At 46.5% G+C, this 18,874-nt stretch overlaps 1 protein-coding gene across 2 annotated transcripts in view; it reads left to right on the forward strand.

Moving 5' to 3' along the window:
- Positions 1 to 14,546: 14,546 nt before the first annotated feature.
- The window catches only part of FBXO17 (F-box protein 17), a 34,890-nt gene continuing 30,562 nt past the window's right edge, over positions 14,547 to 18,874 (forward strand). For both annotated transcript variants that reach the window (XR_004973644.1, XM_036346270.1), the window contains exon 1: positions 14,547 to 14,700. The gene's annotated coding sequence lies outside the window, so the exon portion shown is untranslated. The remainder of the gene's footprint in view (positions 14,701 to 18,874) is intronic.

Raw genomic sequence — 18,874 nt, forward strand, 5'->3', positions numbered from 1 at the left:
TAAAAAAAGATTGCAAAGCCAGTCCTAGCTGGTTTTTCTCAGTGGTTAGAGCATCAGCCCTCAGACTGAAGAGTCCCAGGTTCAGTTCGGGGCAAGGGCACATACTTTGGTTGCAGGCTTGATCCCTGGCCCTGGTCAGGGTGTGTGCGGGAAACAACCAATCAATGTATAGATGTTTCTCTCTCTGTCTCTCTCCCTCCCTTCCACTCTCTCCAAAAAAATCAATGGACAATATCCTCAGGTGAGAATTAACAAACAAGCAAACAAAAAAGACTGGGATGTCACCACTAGTCCTACTGGGGCAAATCTGTTTCTTGTCAACTATCCCCTCTTCCTGTCTGACAGAGTCCCAGTATTTTTTCAGCACAGCAATGGCCCAGCCTCTGGAGATGAATTGGAGTCTGTCAGCCATGGCAGGCCTGTTCCCTTTGCAGGATGCTCTCTCAGCCTCCTTTGCAGAAACGGTAGTCTTGTGACCCCGTTCTGGGCAGGGGAGGTCTTCTGGTGGCCTCTGTTCTCACTTCATCTTGCCTTCATGTGTGGTTATAGAACTTGCAGCCAAGGCCCCCATCTTGAAGTCTAGAAACGAACATGCTTAGGCTGGTGGAGAGGAAAGAGAAACAGCCAGGTTCCTTGATGACATAATTGAGCTGCTGGACTCACCCTGGGGCAGTGGGGGCACAGGGTGGGCCTCACTCATAGCAAGTCACAGAGCAGGTCCTGAATGCCATGGGATCTGTTGTCCCCCATGTGATGCCATCACCATTGCCCTCCTCCAGCCACCCACTGTTCCCTACTGCCCCATGGTCAGTCCGGGCTCCCTGATGTCTCCTGGGCAGTAATAAGCACAAGTCTTAAGGAGGTAGAACATAGAACAGTGGTCTTCAACTTTCAGGCTGTGACTTGTTGATAAGTCACAATTGGCAGGGTTTTTTTGCTGTTGTCGTTGCTGTCTTTGGCTAATCCTCACCTGAGGATATTTTTCCATTGATTATTAGAGAGAGTGGAAGGGAGGGGGAGAGACAGCGAGAGAGAGAAACACGATGTGAGAGCGACACGCAGATTGGTTGGCTTCTGCATGTGCCCTGACCAGGGCCAAGGATTGAGCCTGCAACCAAGATGCATGCCCTTGACCAGAATCAAACCCAGGAGCCTTCAGTCTGAGGGCTGACACTCTGTCCACTGAGCAAAACTGGCTAGGGCACATTAGCAGATTTTAAAAAATAAAATACAATAAGCTCTGGCCAGGTAGCTCAGTTGGTTAGAGTGTCGCCCCAAAACACCAAGGTTGCAGATTCAATGCCCAGTCAAGGCACATACAAGAAGAAACAAAGCCCTACCTAGTTTGGCTCAGTGGATAGAGCGTCGGCCTGCGGACTGAAGGGTCCCAGGTTCGATTCCGGTCAAGGGCATGTACCTTGGTTGCGGGCACATCCCCAGTAGTGGGTGTGCAGGAGGCAGCTGATTGTTGTTTCTCTCTCATCGATGATTCTGACTCTCTATTCCTCTCCCTTCCTCTCTGTAAAAAATCAATAGAATATATTAAAAAGAAAAAAAAGAAGAAACAAACGAATACATAAATAAGTAGGACAACAAATCAATGTTTCTCTCTCTCTCTCTCTCTCTCTCTCTCTCTCTCTCTCTCTAAATCAACTTTAAAAATAAAATAAAGCCTTAGCTGATGACTAAGTTGTTTGGAGCCTGGTCGCATACACCAAAAGGTCCCGGGTTCAATGCCCCAGCACGTGTACAGGAGTCAACCAATCGATGTTTCTCTCTTTCTCTCTAAAGCCAATAAAAAAACATATCCTCAAAAAAAATTTTTTTTAATTGGTTTATCAGAGTATACTGCACATAGATTGGGTAAATATGGCTGCAAGATATTCTGTCTACTTTCATGTGTAGTGATTGTCATGGGAAAGGTATTCCTTGCTCAAATTTTAGGAGGACATTGTGCCTTGAAGTTCCCAGCACATGCCCAGGAAGAACTGATGCCACGCCTCCCAAACCACTTCTTCAGGCTACCTTCAGGCAAAGACCCCCTTGTTTAACCAGTCGCTCAGATCTTGGCCTTGTCCTGGCTCCTCTCTCTTCCTCTCTGTCATTCCACATCCAATCCCACAGCAAATCCTGTTTCTTTCCTTAAAAATATATGCAGGATCTGCCCCACTTCTGCTGCCACGCGGTTCTGGTCCCAGGCAGGATCCCCTCTCATCTTGGCTGACTTGTTTAGCTCCACAAGAGCAGGGCCAAGGAAGAGAGCCTGGCGTGTAGTAGGTGCCGCACACAGTAGGGCTGACTCTGTCTGAGCAAAATCATCCCAGCTGAGAACCTGAACTGCCTCCCTGGGTTCATGTCTGTGCATGTGAAAGGGGCAGGTCTGGGCCTCCAGGCCCCGCCACCACCACGACCAGAACCTGTTATCAGATAACAGTTATCTGATCTCCCCGCAAGTGGCCCCTCACAGCCCTTCCTCCAGGGGCTCTGGAGTATTTAAGAAGTTGAGCCCAGCTCCCCTACACCCTGCTGCCCAGGCTGGTCAGTTCCAGGCTTGCTGTACCCTGCCCGATTTCCACTGACACAGTCTATCCCAGGGACAATCTCTAGATTCCCCGATGCCCGAGGGATCTCTGAGACCTCCTTGCTCATCGTTGGGTCACAACCCTGACTTCAGCCTGGCTGGGAGCAGAGGGAAAGGGATGAGGAGCGGTGCCATCAACACACTGGGTGTCATTTAACTGTCTCCAGGGGGTGTGGGCAGACCAGACTGCAAGACCCAAGGAAGAATGCAGAATAGAGCTGCACAGTCGACAGACCAGCTGACGCCAAGCCAGCTGTGAGCCAGCGAGCAGCCCCACAGGCTTCCTCTGATTTCACTGGCTGTGAAACAGTACACGGGTGAGGTAATGCTTCACCAGACCTGGGACTCAGGCCAGACGACCGAAATATTGTAACCATGAAGCCCCTTTGTTGTGGTAACTATTTTAAAAGGACTCTTTTTTCAGAACAAAGAGCTCAGAGTAGGCAGGCCAGCCTGTACCAGGTGAGAAGACACTCAGCGCCATGTGACCCTGAGGGGAGCACACAGCTGTGCCATCAACAAGACCCCTGGGCTGGTTCAGGGCCATTCTCAAGGACAGTCTCAGAGTAACCACTACTTCGGAGCTGCCAGTCTCATCACCTTGACAATGTATAAAAACCTCTGCAAGCCCTAGCCAGTTTGGCTCAGTGGATAGAGCGTTAGCCCATGGACTGAAGGGTTCCAGGTTCAATTCCAGTCAAAGGCACATACCTTGATTTCAGGCTCGATACCCAGGGTCATGCAGAAGGCAACCAATCAATGTGTCTCTCTCACATCCATGTTTCTCTCTCTGTGTGTCTCTCCTCCTTCCTTCCACTCTCTCTAAAAACCAATGGAAAAATATCCTCAGGTAAGGATTAACAAAAAAATTTAAAAATAAAAAACCTCTGCAAGAACATGTCAGAATGGAGGCAAAAGCTGGGGTAGCTGAGAGCAGTGGTAGAAGAGTGATTAGCCCAGGACACCTTTTTCATACTTAAAATTTTTAAAACATATATACTTTTTTTTAAAATATATTTTATTGATTTTTTACAGAGAGGAAGGGAGAGAGATAGAGAGTTAGAAACATCGATGAGAGAGAAACATCGATCAGCCGCCTCCTGCACATCTCCTACTGGGGATGTGCCCGCAACCCAGGTACATGCCCTTGACCGGAATCGAACCTGGGACCTTTCAGTCCGCAGGCCGACGCTCTATCCACTGAGCCAAACCGGTTTGGGCTTAAAACATATATTTTAATTGACTTTTAGAGAGAAAGAAGCATTAATGTAACATCGATTGGCTCCCTCCTACTCGCCCCCCACCAAAACCCTGGCACGTGCCCTGACGGGAATCAAAGCCTTCAACGTACAGGACGACACCCAACCAACTGAGCCACACCAGCCAGGGCCACATTTTTACATTTTTATCCAGTGTATATATATTATCTGACTCAAAATAAATACAAGAGAAATTTAAAACACTGAAAGCTAAACAGGACATATCTGTGATATAAACTGGAGGCTGCCAGGCCCTGACTTCTGCATTGTCCAATTTGACCCTCATTCCATAAGGAAACTGACAACAAAGGGTCTCACCTCGGGTCTCTCAGTGACCAGCACTGTAACCAGAAGATAAAGTCTGACCCCAGAGCCCACTGTCTTAGCAACCTAGAAGACACACACTCTCATTTGTATAAAATAATGGAATAAAAAAGGGAATCAGCTAATAATGTCAAAGAGGTTGGGAAGGAGACAGTCTTAAGTTTCCTATTACTGCTGTAACAAATTACCATAAACTTAATGGCTTAAAACATCAACATTATTCTTTCCCCGTCCAAAATCAGTTTCACTGGGCTAAAGTCAAGGTGCTGGCAGGGTTGGTTTCTATTTGAGTTGCTGAGTGGAGAATCCAAGTCCTGGCCTTTTTCAGTTTCTAGTGGCCACCTTTATTCTCTGCTCTGCCATCACAGTGCCTCAGACTGACCTCTCCTGGCTCCCTCTATAAGGACCATGTGATTATATTCAGGACTCACCCAGATGATCCAGGACAATCTCCCCATCTCAATTTCCTTAACTCAATACATCTCAAGGTCCCTTTTGCCCTGTAAGGTCTGATTCACAGGTTCCAGGGAATAGGCCATGCATATCTTTGGGGGATAATTATTCAGCTTACTAGAGACCATCCACACTTGAGAGATTCCCACACATTTCTGGTAGACAAACCTACCAGAGGCTTGGGGACATGAATCAGAGGAGTTCATTGCATTCAGGAGAGGACTACAGGGAAGAGGAGCCCAGCACCACCTGTGTTGTAGGGAGCAGACAGGAATGAGAACAGATAGCGAAGGGTGCTTCCTGCACCCTTTCCTATCCCGTTCCTCAGGGCCCAGGCCACTCAACATTCACAGGCAGGAAAGCAAGGACCAAAGGGCAGTTCCCTAAAGAGATCCAGCTCTCCGACAGCTTGAGGTGGTAACTAGGGTGGGTACTGGCTTCTGAAAAAAGCCAGTCCTGTTCTGGCACTGTGGAAGAAGGGAGGAGCAGCCAGCAGGGGGGCCCCTGGCCTCTCACCCACCCACATGCGAAGCCAGACTGTGGGCAAGCCCACACCCAGGCACAACGCTCCCATTCATGCTCCAACTCAGGGCAGAAGCCTGGAGGGAAAACAGTCCAACGTTTATACTGGGTACCACACCCCCATCACCTACAGCCTTGTCCGTCATTTGTGAACAGCAAGAAGCAAGCAAGGGGCACTGGATGGGAAAAGAAAACCAGCACTGAGCAATGAGCAAGAGTGCATCCAAAGTAAATGGCCAATTCAGGACCTAATTAAGGTGCATGAACTGTATTTGGTTGTTGTCTCTGTGGTCTCTCTTTGTTTTTCATATATTGACTTTTTTGAGAAGTCCTGGCTAGTTATTTTGGGTATATCTCCCATTTTCAAAGTCTGATTGTTTCCTCATTTTTTTAAAAATATATTTTATTGATTTTTTACAGAGAGGAAGGGAGAGGGATAGAGTTAGAAACATCAATCAACTGCCTCCTGCACGCCCCCTACTGGGGATGTACCCGGAGCCAAGGTACATGCCCTTGACTGGAATCAAACCTGGGACCCTTGAGTCCGCAGGCCGACGCTCTATCCACTGAGCCAAACCGGTTAGGGCTGTTTCCTCATTCTTAAGTGGAGATTTAACTTAAAAAAAAAATCTGCATAGGCAATTTTGTGTACTTCCTATAGTATCATATCAAGGGACACTTGATATCAGGTTGTCCCACTTTGGGGATACTGTTTGACCACTTAGTTAAGAAGGGGGTATCTGCCCTCGCCAGTTTTGCTCAGTGGATAGAGCATCAGCCTATGGACTGGAGAGTCCCGGGTTCGATTCCGGTCAAGGACACATGCCTGGGCTTCGGGCTCAATCCCCAGTGAGGGCATGCAGATGTTTCTATTTCTCTCTCCCTTTAACTTCTCTCTGAAATCAATCAAAATATATTTTTTAAAAAAGAAGAAGAAGGTGTCTGCCAGAAAACACCGCCTTCCACACACTAGGTATGTGCATTGTTCCCTTTATAGTGAGGAAGTCATCTGCTGAGTGTTAATCAAGTGGTTCTGGCATCCTTTCACAATCCAGTTGTTTATTTTATTGGGACCCCTGTGTTTTTCCTAATTTATCTTAACCCACAGGTATTATTTGTTAAAATAGATTGTTTAGTGCCTGTGACCTACAGATTCTATGTAGTCTGATTCACAGCAGGTGGTTAATAATAAATACTATCAATTTTTTTAAAATTCCTCATACTGGCAGGCATACAATCTCTTATCCACAAACACAACGTTTCTTCATAAATTAGACCCCCAAACTCTTTAAGCAGTGAGACCTGACTGAACTGATCTCAGGTTATTTATAACTAAGTGTGTTTTCTTCTCTACACATGCTTTGAAGCAGAAGTATCATGTGATAATGAAGTGCTACCAACCCTGCTGGGAATATTGAAATATTCTCAAATAAAAATAAAAACAGAATCAAACCATCTATCCCTAAGCCTTTCAGATAAGGCACTGTGTGTGAATCTGTACTAAAAACTTGACTAATAACAATAATTTTACAAGCTGCAGTAGAAAATGCTTCAAAAGGCAGTTGGTACAAATGATAAGTACCGGTGAGAGATGGCAGCGTAGGTCAATGCCTATACTCGCCGCCTCCCACAACCACATGAAAATTACAACCAAAATACAGAACAACCATCATCCAGAACCGCTGGAAAGCTGGCTGAATAAAAGTCCTAAAACTAGAGAAGTAAAGAAGAAAGCACACTGAGACTGGTGGTTGGGGTGGAGGCATGGAACTGGCCACTGTAATCTGACTTTATCTTCTGGTTACAGTGCTGGTCACTGAGAGACCCGAGGTGAGACCCTTTGTTGTCAGTTTCCTTATGGAATGAGGGTCAAATTGGACAATGCAGAAGTCAGGGCCTGGCAGCCTCCAGTTTATATCACAGATATGTCCTGTTTAGCTTTCAGTGTTTTAAATTTCTCTTGTATTTATTTTGAGTCAGATAATATATATACACTGGATAAAAATGTAAAAATGTGGCCCTGGCTGGTGTGGCTCAGTTGGTTGGGTGTCGTCCTGTACATTGAAGGCTTTGATTCCCGTCAGGGCACGTGCTAGGGTTTTGGTGGGGGGCAAGAGCCATCCTTAGAGCTACAGCCTCTCTAAGGAGCTGCGCTGGCAGGTCAGTAACAATTTTATACTACCCAGACAAAAGAGGCTTCTTTCCAAATAGGGATCTGAGTCTTTTGGGTTACAGAAGGGCATGCTTGCACAGTGTACATACAGATTACAGTGGCCTTGCTCTTGTACCTACATATAGTTTTAGTCACCCTGACTAAGATTTCCATGCTCAGAGTGGCCTTGAACATCGGTGTACTCTGACAGGGCCCCCACAGACACCTACTACATAAGGCCACTCTACCAACTCAAGGAGACATAGCAGCTCTACCCAATACATAGAAACACAGGGAAGCAGTCAAGATGTGGAGACAAAGAAACATGCCACAAATGAAAGAAATGGAAGAAAGCAAATTATGGATATAGAATTCAAAACCAGGTATAAGGTTACTGAAGAATCTTCATAAGACCTCCAAGGGACTTAGTGAGACTTTCAAGGATCTTCGTGAGAATGCTAAAAAAAAGAGAAGAAAAAAAAAGGAAAAGGGCCAGTCAGAAATTAAGCATACAATGATTGAAATAAAGAATAATAGCCCTAGCAGGTTTGACTCAGTGGATAAAGCAACAGCTTGCAGACTGAAGGATCCCGAGTTTGATTCCAGTCAAGGGCACGTACCTTAGTTGCAGGCTCAAACCCCACCCAGCCTGGTTGAGCCCTTGCAGGAGGCAACCAATCGGCATCAATGTTTCTCTCCCTCTCACTTCCACTCTCTAAAAATCAATGGAAAAATATTCTCAGGTGAGGATTAACAAACAAAAAGTAATTAATTAATTAATTAATTAATTAAATTTAAAAAGAATATTATACAGGGGTTCAACAGCAGCGTAGAGGATTCTAAGAATCAAATTAAAGATTTGAAATATGAGAAAGCATAAAACACTCAATCAGAAGAGCAAAAAGAAAAAAGTTTCCAAAAATATGAGGATAGTGTAAAGAGCCTCTGGGACAACTTCAAGTGTACCAACATTTGCATTATGGTGGTGCCAGAAAAAGAGAGAAAGCAAGATATTGAAAACCCATTTGAAGAAATAATGACAAAAAACTTCCCCTAACTGGTGAAAGAATAGACTTACTGGTACAAGTCTAGGAAGCACAGAGAGTCCCAAGAAAGAGGAACCCAACCAAGCAAACACCAAGACACATCATAATTAAAATGCCAAGGGCAAAAGACAAAGAGAGAATCTTAAAAGCAGCCAGAGAAAAGCAGTTAGTTACCTACCCATCTGACTGTTAGCTGATTTCTCAACAGAAACTATGCAGGCCAGAAGGGAGTGGCAAGAAATATTCCAAGTGATGAAAAGCAATGACCTACAACCAAAATTATTCTACCCAGCAAAGCTCTCATTTAGAATTGAAGGTCAGACAAAGAACTTCACAGACAAGAAAAAGCTAAAGGAGTACATCACCACCAAGCCAGTATTACATGAAATGTTGAAGGGTATTCTTTAAGAAGAGAAAGAAGAAGAAGAAAAAGATAAAAAATATGAGCAATAAAAAGGCAATAAATACATATCAATCAACAATTGAAACTAAAATTCAAATTAAATGAATAAGAAATTTAACAAAAACAAGAAAACTGGTGAATAAAATAGAATCAGAAGCATGGAAATGGAATAGACTAATGATTCTCAGATGGAAGGGGAGTGGGGGAGCAGAAAGAGAATAAACAAAGATTTTATATGTATAGATGCATTACCTATGGACACAGACAATAGGATGGCGAAGGTCTGGGATGGGGCAGGAACCAGGTGGAAAGGAGCAATGCGGGGAAAAGAGGGACATCTGTAATACTCTCAACAGTAAAGATTTAAAAAGAGAGAGAGAGAGAGAGAGAGAGAGAGAGAGAGAGAGAGAGAGAGAGAGAGATGTACCTGTTAGGTCGGAGAGAGCCCAGGATCAAATACATGCAGACATGTGATGAGACAATGGACTTCCCCTGGAATTTCTCACAGATCAACGTGCCCGACACAGATACCGGTTTCTTCTCCCTTAATCCACATACCCTCACACAGATACTGACTTCTTTCTGAATACCCCCGCCCATCCCCTGTGGCAGAGAATTCCTCAGCTCATGTCCCCGCCCCTCACCCAACTGCAGTATAAAAAAAGCGCCCCCCTCCCTGTTGGCGTGAATCCACGTGCCCTGTCCTTGGGGTACGTGGGTCTCCCAGGGACGCAGAAATAAACCTTTTCCTTTCCTTTCTTTTCTGATTCACTGGACTCTCGATTTCTTGTGCCGCCTCCTGAGCCACCTAACCTAACAGTACCATTTACTGGCAAGTGCAAGATATCATGCCCTCCTCACTGTGATGCCTTATTTATGGTTTTAAGGAAGGGGACCTAAGGACCTCGTGCTCAAATCCTTTCTCATGGTGTAACCCACAAAGCAAGTGACTTGCACTGCATCCATAGAGTATCTCTGAGCCTCAGTTTCCCAGGACAGGCATCCATGAGATCATGCACATAAAGCATCGAGCACAGTGCCTGATGTGAAGGTGTGCTGGGTTGTGAATGTTCCCCACGTCCCGCGTGGTCCAGGGTTCAGGCTCTAGAAGAGGGGCCACACGCAAATGAAAGAGACGAGACAAGAGATAATTTGGAAATTAGGGGGCCAGGCGAGAGCCCATCCCAAGAGGATGGCCCCCACCTGTGCTCAGGCCTTGCCATTCTTTTAATAAGTTTGGAATACACCTATAGCCCTTAGGCAGCCAATTTCCAGTAACAGACAGACTATCTTATCAGTAAGGATTTACATGACTATCTGGTGGGGAAGTTGCTTCAGCTACCATTGTCTCGACTCAACAGTGGGTGCATAGCCCTGACCTTTGCCAGGGCTTCAAGGGTCACCAGCATTCCGGGCTCCTTGTCCACACCTCTCTGCTAGAAAAGATAATAGGCAGCTTCCCACACAGGGGGAACCTGCTGGGAATGATTTACTAAATGTGGGAAGCCTAGCATTCAGAAGACTTGGCTCTGGAATATCTAAGATCAGTCACTTGAGGTCCCTTGGTCAATCTAGGGCCATGGCCAGCAAACTGCGGCTCGCGAGCCACATGCGACTCTTTGGCCCCTTGAGTGTGGCTCTTCCTAAGCCTTAGGAGTACCCTAATTAAGTTAATAACAATGTACCTACCTATATAGTTTAAGTTTAAAAAATTTGGCTCTCAAAAGAAATTTCAATTGTTGTACTGTTATTTGGCTCTGTTGACTAATGAGTTTGCCGACCACTGATCTAGGGCAATCAGAATGCACTCCAAAGGCCCAAGTGCACAGGTAGGATGTGTGGTGCCCTGGCCAGTGTGGCTTGGTTGGTTGGGCATCTTCCCATGCACCGAACGGTTTGCTTCTGGGTCGGGGCACATGCCCAGGGTTGCTGGGTTGATCCCAAGTGGAGGAAGTGCAGTGGACAACCAGTTGATGTTTCACTCTCACATCCATGTTCCTCTCTCTCTCTCTCTCTCTCTCTCTCTCTCTCTCTCTCTCTCTCTCTTTCTCTCTCTGTCTCTCTGTCTCTCTCTCTCTCTCCCTCTCCCTCTCCCTTCTTCTCTACAAAAATCAATTAAAAAATTTAAAAATAAACTAGGGCATGTGGTTAAAAGGTTCAATTTAAGAACAGGACTGGGCTTTTTCTTTTTTCAAAACTTAATCATAATATTGGTTTATTATAAAAGAATACTAGGGGCCCAGTGAACGAAGATTTGTGCACTGGGGGTGGGTCCCTCAGCCCAACCTGCACCCTCTCCAATCTGGGAGCCCTCAGGGGAGCCCTCTCTAATCCAGGAGTTTCTATTTGTCTTTGCAATCATATGAGCGAATTGTCTGAGGTCCCCCAACCCAGTTTGGTTTGTTGCTCACAGAATAATAGAGGCTTTTTTTTTTTCTTTGCTTCATTGGTGTAGATTTCCTGGAAGTTTTAGGATATCTTCCCTTTAATTTTTCCTAGACACTCTGATTTTACTTATGTCTCTCACCTTTGCTTTCCCTCCATCCCCCACCGCAACAGTAACCTGCTCCAGGCTCACTTTGCTCTAGTGTCTAGGACAGTGATGGCGAACCTTTTGAGCTCGGCGTGTCAGCATTTTGAAAAACCCTAACATAACTCTGGTGCCGTGTCACATATAGAAATTTTTTGATATTTGCAACCATAGTAAAACAAGATGTATATATTTGATATTTATTTTATATATTTAAATGCCATTTAACAAAGAAAAATCAACCAAAAAAATGAGTTCGCGTGTTACCTCTGACACGCATGCCATAGGTTTGCCATCACTGGTATAGGCGATCCATCTGCCACCAGAACTACGATTCCCAGAATTCCTGGTGCTCCCCGCGCTCTTGGTTTTCCCTTCCTGCTCAGTCTCAGTCCCACAGCCTCCCACTCTGCCAAGTCCTCCAAGCCGCCAGCTCTCCTTCTCTGCTCTCTGTCTGGCGGCTTGGGGAGCCAAGTTTTCCAAGCCGCTCCACTCTCTGCCAGTTCTCCTGCTCTGTTCTCCACCCAGTGCCTGTGTATGCAAATTAACCTGCCATCTTTGTTGGGTTAATTTGCATACTCACTCCTGATTGACTGTGAGTGCATCAGAGGGATGGTCAATTTACATGTTTCTCTTTTATTATATAGGATAATTCAGGCCCTGGCTGGTTTGGCTCAGTGGATAGTGTCCATCTGTGGACTGAAGGGTCCTGGATTCGATTCTGGTCAAGGGCACATGCCTGGGGTTGCGAGCTCAATCCCCAGTAGAGGGCATGCAGGAGGCAGCCAATCAATGATTCTCTCTCATCATTGATGTTTCTCCCTCTCCCTTCCTCTCTGGAATCAATAAAAGCATATTTTTTAAAAAAGAATATAACTCAGTAACAGAGATGCATAGTGGAAGGTTTGGGGAGAGGGCTCAGAACTTCCATAATTGTTCTGAGCATACCACTCTCCCCAAATCTCCATGTGTTCACCAATCCAGAAGCTCTCCAAATCCTGTTCTTTTGGATTTTCAAGGAGGGTTTCTTATATTGTCACTAGGGGACCGGTGCATTAAATTCATGCACTGGGGGGGGGGGGGCCCTCAGCCCAGCCTGGCCCCTCTCACATACTGGGAGCTCTCAGGGGATGTCCTACTGACAGCTTAGGCCCGCTCCCTGCTCCCCGTGGGGAGCGGGCCTAAGCCGCAGTCTGGCCTCCCTTTGTGGGAGGTGACTGGGCTGATCAGGCCACTGCTGCAGCCACTGCCAGTCACTGTAGCCACCAAGGTTTTTTCATCAACACGGACTCCAGTCCCTTCACCTTGAAAAAAATGACAATTTTCTTTAGGCATTTTCAAGATGTGTCTTTCATAGCATATGACATTTCTTTATTATTTTTTTTATTCTCACCTGAGGATATGTTTCCATTGATTTTTAGAGAATGTGGAAGAGAAAGGGAAAGACAGAGAGAAACATCAAAGTGAGAGGAACACTTTGATTGGTTACCTCCTGCATGAGCCCTGACCTGGGCCCCGGCCAGGGAGGAGCCTGCAACCTAGGTACATGCCCTTGGTCAGAATTGAACCCAGACCCTGTGGTCAGCAGGCCGAGGCATTATCCACTGAGACAAACTGGCTAGAGCAGGATATGACATTTTTTAGTCCTCCAGCAGCAGACCTTCTTTTTTTTTTTTGCCAGGAATGTGGTGAAAAACCCTAGATCACTATTTTGGAGTCTTATTACCCAAGTTACTAAGAATATTACCAGTGGTATATAGGGAGCTTAGCCAATGAGCGGTCAGAAAAGGTGTTTCCTCTGTAGTTCACACCGATCGCCGGCTCGGCCCCCTGCCCAGGCCTGACACCTCAGCCAGAGGTGTCAACCCTCATCACCCTCCGATCACCCGATCGGCCCCTTGCCCAGGGCTGACGCCTCTGGCCAAGACGTCAGGCCTGGGCAGGGGACCCCCATCTCCCTCTGATGGCCGGCTCCACCCCTGCCCAGGAGCCCCCTGGCTAAGGCCCTTCCTATGCTGCTCAGGGCCCACACGGGGCCTACCTTGGAGTGACCTGGGTGCCAATCATGTTCCCAGGACCCAGGCCACTGGGCACCAATGTATGCAAATTAACCACCATCTTTGTTGGGTTGATTTGCATACTCATCTGATTGGCTAGTGAGCATAGCAGAGTGACACCAATTTGCATGTTTCTCTTTTATTAGTGTAGATTAGTGTAGATGATTGATTAAATCATTGCCCATTGTTTCACCTCCAGCTACTCTCCCCTCCTCTGAAGTTAGCTTGGGGAGTAGATGGGACTGAAGGTTCCAACCCTCTAATCACTTGGTTGAGTCCCCAAGAAAACAGCCCCCAGACTTAGGTTACCTGAGGTCTTTCCAAGTGTCATGTCATTAACACAACAAAAGATGCCTTCATTGCTATCAGCAAGAGCTCTGTGCCAGGAATGGGGATGAAGATCAAATATATGTTTTTTATTATAAATCATATCACCGTGTGCATACTGTAAATGGTAGTGACTATTAATGGCACCTTTCAAGGACTGCTTTCTAAAAAGGGCACCCCATATTAGAACTGTGGGCTTCTGTGGAATACTTGGAACCCATTGATAAAGATTTTATTTTTCCTAAATCATTATATCACAGGCTGGAGCCATGGGCATAGCAGGTCATGCCCAGAAAATGGTAGCTTTTCAGTTTAGGGAAAGATAACTACTCTGCTGATCCAGAGCAGTTAGCATTTTTAAAAGTAGTAGCTTAATACTGCACCTCTCAAATAACTGTTCTTCGATTTTCACATTGCTTTTCTCTGTAGGCACGGCCAGAGAAGGTTCCGAGTTCGCCGCTGGGGGCGCGGGGTTTTCTGAGACTGCTGCGCGGGAACTTTCACCCAAGTGCTCTCCTCGGGCCCAGGATCGGAGTCGCAGCGGACAGGTGGTGGGAAGGCTGTTTTGAGTGTTTGAATGGCGCAGGCGGCTGTGGGCGGAAGGCTGGAAAGAGCAGGATTTGGGGGAAGGGCGGCCAGGACCGCTCCCACGGCGGGTGCTCCGGGAAGGGGGGGCTCTCGCCGAGGAGTGCGCCGGGCGCTCGGGGCTCAGGTGGCGGCGCCCGAGTCGCTGGCGACCACGTGGGGAAAGTGCAAACTCGCTCAGGGGCGGCCCCCTAGTCCCGGAGCCGCGGGGCTGGGTCTCGCGCCCGCCCCCCACCGCAGCTGCGCCGCCAGATCCCGCCCCTCCGTCGCTCCCGCCCCGCGCCGACCTCAGCCCGCCCCCCGCCCGCCGCCCGCGGAGAGGACGACTGCCCACACCGCCGACCGGGGCTCCCTGGGCGGCGCCGGCCCCTGGGCCCCCGACCGCCTCCAGCGCCATGTGCGGAAGGGGAGCTTAGCCCGCTGCCGCCTCCGAGCCGGCCGCCAGGTCAGCGCCGGGACAGGTAGGGACCCGGTCGGACCCGGCTCCGCTCGGACGGGGCGCCCCGGGAGGGACTTCCGCCAGGCCCGGGACCTGCGGGAGCCCGGTGCCCGCGGCCCTCCCGGCCCTCCGGCGTCCAGGCTGCCGCCGCCAACCCGTGCCCGGTTAAGCCCAGGGCCACACACGCCCGTGTGAAAGCCCGGATCGCTTTCCTTTCTGAACGGGTGCCCCGGAGCCCAGGTCTCTGCACCCCGCGGTCCGCGAGGCCCCCGTGACGTCAGCCCCGCCCCGAACGACCGGCGCCCGCGGCGGGAAGGCGGCCCGGGTGCCGCGGGCGCTGCGTGTCCGGCTGCCGCGCCTCCCAGGCGACCTTGCTCGGGGCTCAGCCGTAGTTCTCACACTCCACGTGCTGTATCGCGTTTAGACAGCGTTGTTCACTCCGTCCGGAAGACTGCCGCATTACGAACCCACTTTTAAAATAAGTACAACTTTCTTTAATGTCCCAGTAACACACCGTAACAAAGCTTGGCATGAAAAATCACAGATCTTTAAAAAGCTCCCCCCAGCCCCGCAGCCAATTAACATTTTTTTAAATTAAATTACTTTCCCCAAGTGGCAAAATTAGCTTGTAATCCGTGGTGCATCGCTTTAAACCTTTTTCAGCTTTTTATTTCTCTGGGAGCTATTTCCAAATCTCTAAATCAAATTCTTGGATTATTTCTTAGTTTATCAACTTTTAGGCGATACCCACTAATCCCTTGCTAAAAATTGATGGGGACAGCTTTCATCCCTGCACAGCTTCCCCCTCCATAATCACAGCATTTCTTTTCGTTTCTCTATTGGCCACTTTTGTGACACACTAATTTTTTTTAACTGGTATTTCTTGTTCCAGTAAATATATATAGGATCTGTTGACTTCCATTTTTATGAGGCCTGGCTAAGGAGTCTGCTTAAAAAATATTTTTTCATAAAAATATTTTTTTCAGATACAATTTTTATATTTACTTAAATACTATTTTTTATTCGGTCAACTTAGACATATGGTTCACAAATCAAAGAGAAGTGAGTCTACCTTTTTTTTTTCTATGATAAAAAGAATCTCTTTAGGAGGAAAATGGAAAAGGCAGGGCAGTGTTTCAGACTGAAAGGAATTAAGGAGACAAAACCATCCCAGCACTGAGGTCCAGATCTTGTTAGGAAGAAGCAAAACCTTGGGACAACGGGGAAATGGTTCATGGGCTGACGATTAGCAGGCAGAATGCATGGCCCTTCTTGTTAAATGGGGTCTCGGTGTAGACCTATAGAATGCCCTTATTCTTTTTTAGAAGATGCATGTGGAAGTATTTCAGAGTTCATCAAAAGAGAGAGAGAAAGCATATATGACAAAATGGATGTTCACATATGATGAAATTTTTATGGTAAAAATTTGGGGAACATAAAGACAATTTAGAAACTAAGAAAGAAATGAAGTTATATGCACAGTGGCACAAACCCAGTCCTCCACACCAAGCTTCAAATCCTGATTCTGCCACCGGCTTGGACCTTGGATCTGTTGAGTCCCTCTTCCAAGCCTCAGTTTCCCCAACTGAAAAATAGTGCCTACCTCTCGGGGTGGTGCGCAGTTCACAGTAGCTGTTTGCATTTGTGAAGGGTTTTTCTTTACCATTGTCTGGTCACCTGCTACTAACTGCTGTTACCATCCTACCTGCTGTTGGGCTCTTCCCTCTTTTTCCTAGAGATGGGGGTTTTTTTCATTGATTTGAGAGAGAGAGGAAGGGAGAGGGAGAGAGAAATATCCATGTGAGATAGAAAACATCAGACATCCATCAGCTGCCTCCTGTACACGCCTACTGAGGATCAAGCCTAAAACCCTGGCATGTACCCTCACCAGGAATCGAACAGATGACCTTTTGGTGCATGGGATGTCGCTCAACCAACTGAGCCATATCAGCCAGGGCGCTTTTCCTTTTTAAAATTCCTCAAGTGATCTTGCCACTGTGTTCTGCCCTGTCTTATCCCATTACTTCGTAAGCGTGTCTCCCCTTCCTCCAGCCCACGTTCCCCTCGTCAAGGTTGCAGTGGCTGCGTGGTCCCTCACACCATGCGCAGGACTGCAGTCCCATAGCGGGACTTGGACTGCTAATCATAGTAACAGGGTCACAACGGCAGCTAACATTTGTCGAGGGCCGGACCTTGATCTTCATTACACATGATGTTCATTACATTTAAATTAGAATATAATAAAAAGCCGAAGTCACTTTGCCTCCACTTCACCCACGCTGTGGCCCAAAGGGCAGCTGGGTAATGAGAGGGTAATGACAGTGAAATGACAGAGAAACAGAGAGAAGTTCCAAACCATCTATTACTGTCTGCTAAGAAAGATGGTGTTTAACCCACTGCATCTTTCCCTGCTTTATCATTCCACCAGTTTTTAATAAGTGTACTTTTTTAGATAATTTCCTATTTACCTCTGTAACTTTACATTTTATGCTTCACTTCTAATTTTCTTTTTATTCTGGCAGCTTTTGATTCCCATGACAATATAAAGTAGGTGAGCCTAGCATCTTGGCTTCCCTTACCCCCACCTCTCATTTCCAGTCTTGTTGGTTATGCAATTGCTTGCACCCTGTCAAGATTGGTAACATCTACAGTCTGCTCTGTTGCCATATGTAAGTCTTACATGCTTTTTTTAAAATATATTTTTATTGATTTCAGAGAGGAAGGGAGAGGGAGAGAGAGACAGAAACATCAATGATGAGAGAGAATCATTGATCATCTGCCTCCTACATGCTCCATACGCAACCCAGGCATGTGCCCTGACCAGGAATCGGACTGTGACCTCCTGGTTCACAGGCTGATGCTCAACCACTGAACCACACTGGCCAGGCCTGTATGCTTTAACTGTATAAAATTTGCAGGGTTTTTTTGTTGTTGTTGTTTTTAATATATTTTATTGATTTTTTTACAGAGAGGAAGGGAGAGAGAATAGAGAGTTAGAAACATCGATGAGAGAGAAACATCGATCAGCTGCCTCCTGCACACCTTCTACTGGGGATGTGCCTGTAACCAAGGTACATGCCCTTGACCGGAATCGAACCTGGGACCTTACAGTCCACAGGCCGATGCTCTATCCACTGAGCCACACTGGTCAGGGCTGCAGGGGGTTTTTTTTGGACCGCTTTCTTGAGGTGTAATTTACATCGCATAAAATTCAGCCCTTTTAAGTGATTTTTAGTGAATTTTTGGAATTATACTGCCACCACCACGGTTTTGGAGCATTTCTGTCACCTCCAAAATATCCCTTGTGCCTATTTGTGGTCACTCTCTGTTCCCGTGCCCAGCCCCAAGCAACCACTAATCTACTTCCTGTATCTTTAGATATGTCTTTTCTAGACATTTCATATAAATACGTCATACAGTATGTGGTTGCTTTAACTTAGCACATTTACTGTTTTGAGGTTCATTCATATTGTAGCACGTAGCAGTACTTTGTTTCTTATATTACTGAGCAATAATATTCCATTGTATGGGTGGACTACATTTTACTTACCCACTCACTAGTTGATGGACAGTGTGGATTGTTTCCAGATTTGCAGTGCTTCAAGTCTGTTTGGATATGTTTACATTTCTCTTGGGTAGGTAGATAGTCTAGTGGTAGAATTGCTGGGTTTCAACATAAGTTTATTTTTTTAACATTCAACTTTTAAAGTAACGGCCTGTTTTACAAAGTAGCTATACTATTCTGTGTTCTTGCCAGCAATGTGTGAATGTTCCGGTTTCTCTGTGTCCTCACCAAACTTTTGAATCTTTTCTTAAATTTTTATTTATTTTATTTATTTTTATTTTTAAAATATATTTTATTAATTTTTTACAGAGAGGAAGGGAAAGGGATAGAGAGTCAGAAACATCGATGAGAGAGAAACATCGATCAGCTGCCTCCTGCACACCCCCCACTGGGGATGTGCTCGAAACCCAGGTACATGCCCTTGACCGGAATCGATCCTGGGACCTTTCAGTCCTCAAGCCGATGCTCTATCCACTGAGCCAAACCGGTTATGGCCCAAACTTTTGAACATTAGCCATTCTAAGTTGGCGTGAAGTCGGGTCTTATTTTTTTAAAATATATTTTTATTGATTTCAGAGAGATACAGAAATATCAATGATGAGAAAGAATCATTGATTGGGTGCCTCCTGTG

This window comes from Myotis myotis, unplaced genomic scaffold (assembly GCF_014108235.1).
Source record: "Myotis myotis isolate mMyoMyo1 unplaced genomic scaffold, mMyoMyo1.p scaffold_m19_p_19, whole genome shotgun sequence".
NCBI lineage: Eukaryota > Metazoa > Chordata > Mammalia > Chiroptera > Vespertilionidae > Myotis > Myotis myotis.